The 9,114-nt window shown below is 40.0% G+C and overlaps 1 pseudogene; it reads left to right on the top strand.

Annotated features, from left to right (window-relative positions):
* Positions 1-3,573: 3,573 nt before the first annotated feature.
* LOC107830152 ((R)-linalool synthase TPS5, chloroplastic-like) lies at positions 3,574-8,509 on the top strand (annotated as a pseudogene).
* The last annotated feature ends 605 nt before the right edge of the window (positions 8,510-9,114 follow it).

The following is a 9,114-nucleotide window of genomic DNA, read 5'->3' as shown; positions in this document are numbered from 1 at the left end:
GATTCGAGGTGAGAGGTCATTCCCTTTAGTTATATTCTGGGAAATGCCCCGTAGATTCTGTATATATTTTTATTCAGGGGTATACCCCAAAGTGAATGTAAATAGAGACCGTGGCATCATCGTTGGAGGCATAGTAGGATATCTTTTATTAGGTGGGGACAACCTCGAGCCTTTTGTGTGTTTATTTTTCTTTCGTGTGTTTTTGCCTCAATTTGAATATTCTTTAAAGCCAACTTGATTATGTACACAACCGTACTAGTTACGGGACTCGGGGAATGCCTAACACCTTCTTCCCGAGTCAAATGAACCCCCTTACTTAGAATTTCTGGTGCAAACTATGTTTTAGAGTCTAAATGTGTTTTAAAGGAAAAAATCATTTCTTAAAAATGGTGACCTGGCATACCGAAACCAAATGTCAGGTGGCGACTATGAAAATCCTTTGAAACATAATTTTTGTCACTTTCAAATTGAAACCTTTTCGAGCTTTACAAACCCTTTATTTATTTTAAAGAGGGGTAGTTAAGGTAAAAAAGGGGTGTGACAAGGATATCTCATCTTGGTGTTGATATTTTACTAAAATAGTAAATTGGAGATTGCTTACCTTTGTTATCCCAAACTAGGACCGCACTTACCGTTACTTTTAAAATGGCAAGATAGATGAGGAGACGTTCCCCGGGCTCAGGCTTTGAGAGTAGGGGTTGTGATGACAGTTATTCCTTAAGCTCCTTCGGCGCTTGTTTGTACTCGAGTGTCCATTCAAGGTCGTTGTCCTTTTTTAGTATATTGAAGAATTTGTGGCAACTATCGGACTACCTCGTGATAAAGCTAGATAGGGTGAAGATTTGACCCGTCAGTCTTTGGACTTGTTTCTTGGTTGTTAGGTGTTATGATATCCCGTCGATAGCCTTAATTTGATCTGGGTTGACCTCATTTTTGCATTGTGATACCAGGAAACCCATAAATTTACCTAAAGTCACGCCAAACGAGCATTTCTCGGGGTTCAGTTTTATCATGTGTTTCCTTAATATTTTGAATGCTTCTTTTGCCCTTTTGTCCTTTTTTTTTGAGCCGAGGGTCTTTCGGAAACAGCCTCTCTACTCCTTCAGGGTAGGGGTAAGGTCTGCGTACACACTACCCTCCCCAGACCCCATTAGTGGAATTTTACTAGGATGTTATTGTTGTTGTTGTTCCTTTAGATGGTCGACGTGATCCTCATCCCTTAAGGATTTGATTAATATGTCATCGATGAATACTTCCATGGTCTTGCCGAGCTGGTTTTTGGATATCTTTGTGACCATCCTTTGATACGTAGCCCCCGCGTTCTTCAGCCCAAATGGCATGACCCTATAGCAGTACGTTCCTCTGTGAGTGATGAAAGTATTTTTCTCATAGTCGTCCTCCTCCATAAGTATCTTGTTGTAGCCTGAGTAATCATCCAGAAAACACAGGAACTCATGTCCTGTTGTGGCGGCGATGAGTTGATTGATATGAAGTAATGGGAACAAATCCTTCGGATAGTCTTTGTTCAGATCGGTGAAGTCAATGCACATCATCTACTTCTCATTCTTCTTTTTTACCATCACTACGTTAGCGATCCACTTGGGGTACTTCGACTCCGTGATAGAGCTGTTGGCCAAGAGTTTCTCCATATCTTCATGGAGGTCCTCGTTGATGGCGGGGTTGAAGTTTTGTCGGACCTGCCTTACTGGAGGGTAGTAAGGGTCAACGTTCAGCTTGTGCGTGGCTATCTCTTTGGGGATGCCTAGCATATCTGCATGGTTGAAAGTGAACAAGTCTGCATTAGATATTAAGAATTGACTGAACTTACCTGGGTCCTTGAGCTTGTTGCCTATGTAGGCCTTTTTGTTAGGGCCTTTGGGGTCCAGTTGGACAGGATCGAGGTCTACTATGGTCGAACCTACAACTTCGACTATTTCTGGATCTGTAATGGTGTATTTGGCTTCGGCCTGAAGGGACCCCAACCCTATTGATTGCTATGCTTCTTTTTCTTTCTCTTTCTTTTGTTGAGTAGTCGTACCATCTAGGACGATCCGATAGCATTCCCTGGCTATGTGTTGTTCCCCTCGTATGCTGAATATTCGCTAGGGGTTTGGGAACTTTACCACTTGGTACAGGCTGGAAGGGATTTCCCTCATGGGATGTATCCATGTCCGACCATGATGGCATTATATGTCGTGTCCTGGTCCACGACGTGGAATATGGTCTCTAGCTTCACCCCGCCAGCGAGGACGGGGAGTGTGATCTCGCTCGAAGTCCATTCACTTGCATTGTTAAAACCAGTTAGTGTGATGCAGTGCCGCACTATCTTATCTTTGAGCCGCATTTGTATGAGGGCTCGAGGACAGATAATGCATGCTCCGCTTTCGTCGTCAACCATAATCCTTCTAACATCAGTGTTAAGAATGCGTAAAATAATAACAAGTGCATCATTGTAAGGGAAAGCCAAATTGTCGGCATCCGACTCATCGAAGATGATACTTTCTTCAAGGTCGTCATACCGTTCGTGCGTGATTGATCTCTTGAGTCTGTGAGTGGCGGTGAACTTGATGTCATTGATGGAGGTGTCGTTGTTGCCTCCAAAAATCATGTTGATTGTACGAGTGGGAGATGGTGACTTTGGCGGGCCTGAGCATACTCGCCCTTTTTGCTATGGTGTTCCTGCCTTTGTCACTGAGCAACTCTTTGAGGTGTCCCTGTTTCAGTAGAGTCACCACTTCCAACCTTAGAGCGTGGCAATCCTCTGTCTTGTATCCTCAGTCTTGGTGGAACTCACAGAAGGCGTCCGACTTCCTTGTGTTCGGGTCGGACCTTATATTTGGTGGCCACTTCACCTTCGGTCCGAGCTTCTTGAGTGAATAGACCACCTCTGTAGGTGACACATATAAGTTATGAGTAGATAGTAAAGGAACCATACCTCGGCCATTTCTGGGGATATATGATCTTGTCCTAGAGGGGCCGTCCTTGCGGCGGAAGTTGGGAACGGTTGGCCTGATGTAAGGTTGATGTCGATCTCTACCTGATCGCAGCATTGGAGGGCCTCTTCCCGTATTATCCCTACTTTCCCTCTGGGGTTTGGATTGCACTGTGATAAGTCATCGGGTTGGCCCATTAAGGTCCTTGTCTGCTCTGACCTCAGCACAATAAGCGTTATGGTTCTCGTCCTATATGGCCGGTGGGTATTTCATCAATCGGCTTAGTAATTGTCTGGCCGCCCTCGACCCTTCTCTATTCAACCCATTCTAGAAGGCTGCTACAGCCATTCCTTCACAGACATTCAGCAAGGTCATCCTTACTCTATTCAACCGAGCTAAGAAGTCTCTCAATTCTTCCCCTAGGGATTGCTTGATGGATAAGATGTAGTTTACCTTGGTTTGGCCTTCTTTACCCCCGACATGCACTGTTACAAACTTGTCCACCATTTCCTCAAACGTTTGTATGGAGTTGGCCGGCAACTGCCAATGCCCCCCTTGTGAGGGTCTCACCAAACTTTTTTAACAAGATGGAGGACACCTGCTCTTTGGTGAGGTCATTGCCCTTTACTACAGTGACGTAATGGGTCACATGGTCCTCAGGATCAATCGTCCCGTCATAGATTCTGAGGCACGGGGGCATCTTGAAAGTTTTTGGTATGGCATGGGGAGTTGCTTTCTCCCTATAAGGTTATTCCACAAACCTACCGGCGCCTCTTTTTGGTATCAATTTGGGGGCACCCGGTATCTTGTCTACCCATTCTTGGTGCTCTTTTATGCTAGGCTGCAGTGACCGGGAGTGGACTTTATTGATATCGGGGTCGGATCCCGATTTCGGAAGTTGGAATAGGTCCGTAATGTCAATTATGAACTGGGTGCAAATTTGGTGTCAATCGGAGTTGTTTTGGTATGAATCGGCGTTGGTTTCTGAATTTAGAAGTTCATAGTTCATAGGCTTGAATTTGGGTTGTGATTCGTAGAATTTGGGTTGTTTGATATGAATTTTGGGTTCGAGTAGGTCCGTTATGTGTCTTGAAACTAGTTGGTATATTCGGACGCGATTAGGGGGGGCCCGAGTGTGATTCGGTTTAAATTCGGATCGAAATTTGGACTTGTTAAGTTGCTAAACCTTTCCAGCTTCTGGTGTCATCGCACCTGCGGAGGGACTAGCCGCAGATGCGGACTCGCAAAAGCGATATTGTGATCGCATGTGCGATTTTGGCTAAGACCAGTTGGGAGCGCAGGTGCGAGGAGTTATCCGCATCTACGAGTCCGCAAGTGCGGAGAGGAGATCGCAGATGCGGACAAGGGATGGCCTGGGCAATAGTCGCAGAAGCTGAGGGGTTCTCCACAGAAGCGGGCTCGCAAGTGCAAGCCATGGTCCGCAGAAGCTGAATTTTGGGACTTAAGTGTTTTCCGCACCTGTGATGGTTTTTCCACAGGTGCGGCGTCGCAGAAGCGACCCAAAGGCCGCAGAAGCGGAAGTCGCTGGACAGAAAAAGGGAAATTCAAGAGTTTGTTTTCATAATTCATTTTGGGACTTTGAGAGCTCGATTTGAGGTAACATTTTGAGGGATTTTCAGAGGAATTGTTGGGGTAAGAGTTCTTGACTTGATTTTGGTTAAATTATACTAATCTATCATTATTATTAGCATGTAATTAAGGATTTGAGTTGGAAAAATTGGGGAAAAAGTGTACAAGTTCTTAGACAAATTTTTTGAGTTTTGAAAGGCAAAATGAGGTCGGATTTGGATAATTCTTGTATGGTTGGACTCGATATCGAATGAGTGTTCGGATTTTATAATTTTGGCCGGGTTTCGAGATGCGGGCCCGGTTGACTTTTTGAGGCGATTTTTCAATTCTTTGCTAAGATCATAATTTTATTATTTAAATTAGTTTCCTATAACTATATTTATAGTATGAAATTTATTTTGGCTAGATTCGAGCCGTTCGGAGTTGGAAAATCGAGGGAAATGCCTTCTAGTTGATTGATTTAGCATGGTTTGAGGTAAATGACTTATCTAACCTTGTGTGGGAGAAATTTTCCTTAGGATTTGGTATTGTTGTGACAATTGTGATATGTGAAGGCCGTGTACGCAAGGTAACGAGTACGTACACGGGCTAAATATTGAGATTTCGGTTTTAGCTGCGTAGTTTCTTTTTCATGCTTTAATTGAGTTACTTTAGCATGTTACAGCCACCGTGTTTAGTCTAATTTTACTTATCTGCTTGTCTTATCTCTTATTTGCATCTTGTACTACATGTTTAGTTGAATTACTTGCTTTATTAATTCCGTATTTATTATTTAACTGTGGGATTCTTTACTTGAAATTTGCTATCCTTGAAATTTCTTGCTGTTGAGTTTGGTGTTGAGTTGCGAAGGCCATGGTTTCTATTGAGGCAAGGTGTAAGTTATGAAATATTATTTTATTGAGTTGTTATGTTTTGGCATTCATGTTATTGTTGAGAGGATTGTTTGGTTGTTTGCACGAGGTTTCTGTCGTGCTGTTGTTACTATTTGCACGAGGTTTCTGCCATGTCGTTGCTACTATTGATACGTATGCGGTGGTAAAAGGTCTGGGTGTTGAAACGCATGCGGTGAGATAAGGTGGGCTTGATACGCTTGGTTAGCTGGGGAACTACTAGAAGCCATGCGGTGTGATAAGGTGGGCTAAAATGCGGGGTGCTATTTCGAAAAAATAATTTTCAAACTAAATATAAAGGATCGTGCGGTGATATAAAAAAAGACTATGAGTTACTTTTATGATTTGGGACTACGAGACGGTACCTCGATAGTGGCCCTTGTTGATCTTTTCTTTATTTGTTTTATTTGCCTTGGTTGTTTGTTTCCTTAATGTGTAAATCCTTGTTTCTTTCCGTACTATATTAACTGTCTTGATTCTGTGTTGTTAACTTTCTGTAAATTACTTATTTGTTTCATTTCCTTTGTTATTATCATTATACCGTTATATCTGTCGTCTTGTTTCTTAGTATCTCCAGTAGGGCCTTGACCTGACCTCGTCACTACTTTACCGAAGTTAGGCTTGCCACTTACTGGGTACCGTTGTGGTGTACTCATACTATGCTTCTGCACATATTTTTGTTCACATCCAGGTATATCTTATCGATCAGTCCCGACACTAGTACGCTGAGTTGCGTTTGGAGACTTCAAGGTACACCTGCCCGCGTCCGCAGGCCTCAGAGTCCCCTTCTATATTGTTCTTCCTTATTTCATTTCCACTTTTATAGACAGTGATACATAGGATTGTTTAGCATTGTACTTAAAGCTTGTGGCTTTATAATGTAAAAACATCATTACATTATCAGTATATATATAGAGAGATACAAACCGATAATTTATCTCATACAGCATTAGTGTTCATGTAAAGGTGGTGGAAGAGCACATGCCCTATAGAAAAGTTGTCATTTTCAAGGGATAGAGTGGTGGAGGCTTTGTTTTTGCGAGGGGACAGTATTTGAGCCTCAATATAGCTATTGCCGAAGAATGTTGACAAAGGTCGTTGCTTTTGTTGCAATTATAAATTATATTTATGATGTTTATAGCACTCTTGATGAGTTGGAAATCTTAACTGATGCTATTGAAAGGTCAGTACGTAACTTTTGGGAATAAGTTACATGTGTAAATTTGGTGCATGTTGATTGATCGGTTTATTTTTCCTTATTCATTTGCTCATTGCTTAACTGTACTACTGACTTAGTTCTCTAGAAATTAGTATGGTATAACAGTGCCGGCTCAAGGGCCAAGTTAATAAAGCATTTGCTTTAGGCTCCCAATTCTGTAAGGCCCCATTTTTAAATTAGTAGTATAATAGGTTAGTTTATGGTAATTTTTCTTGAAATAATATTGAATATTTATGGTACTAGTTAAAAAAAATTATAAGATCTTTATATTAAAAAAAATTATATAGCCAATGTGATTGAAATAATAAAATTTTGTTCCTATATCAAGTTTTTAACTTCTAGGCTCATGTATTATTGTTTTAACTTTTTACTTTTTTCTTAAAATTTAAAATTTATTTATTAGTTTTATATTTTTACCTCATAGTAGTATATTGTTGTTTTATTATTTCTCATAATTCAGATATCTCAACTATAAAGCATGAAATAAGTTATCAGCAATATGAATTTTTCTAAAGTTCGAGGCCTCTTAATAATTAAAGTTTGGTTTTGAGTCTTTGATGTTCTTGAGCCGCCAATTACCAAGATTACTTTAAATCACAAGAAGACAGGTGCCTTTAATTATAAGAAATTAACAAACGAAGTTGGAAAATTACTCCTTTATTAGTATTTAGCAGTTTTCTAATTAGTCATATTGGTCTTGTGTTTGTAATGTGAAAATTTGATTGATGGTAATATAAATCCAGATGGGAAATAAAAGCAATGGAGCAACTTCCAGACTATATGAAAGTATGTTACCTTGGACTCTTCGATACTATCAACGAAATGGCGTATGAGGTTTTCAAAGAGCAAGGGATCGACGTCCTACCCTATCTTACAAAATTAATAAGACTTATTATATTTAGAATTTTTCCTACCTTTAGTTCCTAATTTCTCCAATCTCCTCTTCTTTTTCCAAACCCCTCTTTCGAGATGGATCCAATTTTAAATTTGGTGACACAACCTTTAAGTTTTTTATTACTAAACCAGTTGTACATTTAAATTTGCGAGTCAGAATTTAATATATATATAAGTTTTGTATGTCAAAAGTGATGGATTTAATTAAACCTATTAAACCATGTTACATCTATCTCCACAAAACCACTCCGTCCAAAAAAACAATAGATTAAGAAAACTAATACAACTTTTTGCACTTTTATTTGAGACATGTAGTGGGCAGATTTGTGCAAATCTTACCTAGAAGAAGCAAGATGGTACTACAATGGATATATGCCAACTTTGCAAGAATATATAAATAACGCATGGATCTCAGTTGCAGTTCCTATTGTATTAGTCCACGCATTTTTCCTTGTCACCAATCCAATTACCAAAGAGGAATTGAAATCCTTAAGCAAGTATCCTGACATAATTCGTTGCTCTGCTACAATTTTTCGTTTCGCCGATGATATGGGGACATCAGCGGTGTGCTTTTATACCCCTCTCTCTCTCTCATTAACTCAAAATAATAAATAGCTAGCTAGACGTAGCAAAATATGTATCTCATCTAATTTATTTATCCCTATAACTATATCCAGGAAGAACAAAAAAGGGGTGACGTCCCCAAGTCAATTCAGTATTATATGAACGAAAAGGGTGTTTCTGAGGAAAAGGCAAGAGAACACATAAAAATTTTGATAAAGGAGACATGGAAACTGATGAATAGAGATCGAATGGAAAACTTGCTATTTTCTGAAACAATTGGAATTATAAAGAATATTGCAAGAACAGCACACTGCATGTATTTGCATGGGGATGGACATGGGATTCAAAATGCCGAGGTTAAACATAGCATCGCCAAAATACTTTTTAAGCCTATCACAATCGGAAAATTATACACTTAACCACTTGGCCAAAAATATTTATAGCTCCTAACCACCATACATGTATAATATACTAAAAGAAAAAAGGCAGGTGCACTAAGCTTCCGCTATACGCAGGGTTCGGAGAAAGGCCGGATCACAAGGGTATTATACGTAGTCTTACCCTGCATTTCTGCAAGAGACTATTTTCACGACTTGAACCCATGAACTCCTGGTCACATATGGCAGCAACTTTACCAATTACGTCAAAGTCTCCTTCACACACACATATTGCCGGGCTGCTATTTAAGTTAATTTTTCTATCACAATACATTATTGGGTCTCAAGTACTTTTATGTCCTAAAAATTCTTCTCATTACTTTTGTTTTACGTTTGTACTGACTCCACGGGCTATTATATATACACTATAACTGAAGCTCATTAGTGATTTCCTTCAATTGGGTTTCATTATTTTCGGGTAATTGGAATAAATTAATTTCCGATGTAAAAGGAAGGAAGATGAGAGAAGGGAAACAACCAGAAAACAGCAACGGTGTACATGATAAACCTTTAGGAAATTTCCACGGCAAAGAAGACAACCTAGTTGATACTTGCCAAGAATACTCCCACTGCTTCCACCAACATCA

The sequence above is a fragment of the Nicotiana tabacum genome, chromosome 24 (assembly GCF_000715075.1).
Source record: "Nicotiana tabacum cultivar K326 chromosome 24, ASM71507v2, whole genome shotgun sequence".
Lineage (NCBI taxonomy): Eukaryota > Viridiplantae > Streptophyta > Magnoliopsida > Solanales > Solanaceae > Nicotiana > Nicotiana tabacum.
This window is presented reverse-complemented; position numbering and strand designations above follow the sequence as displayed.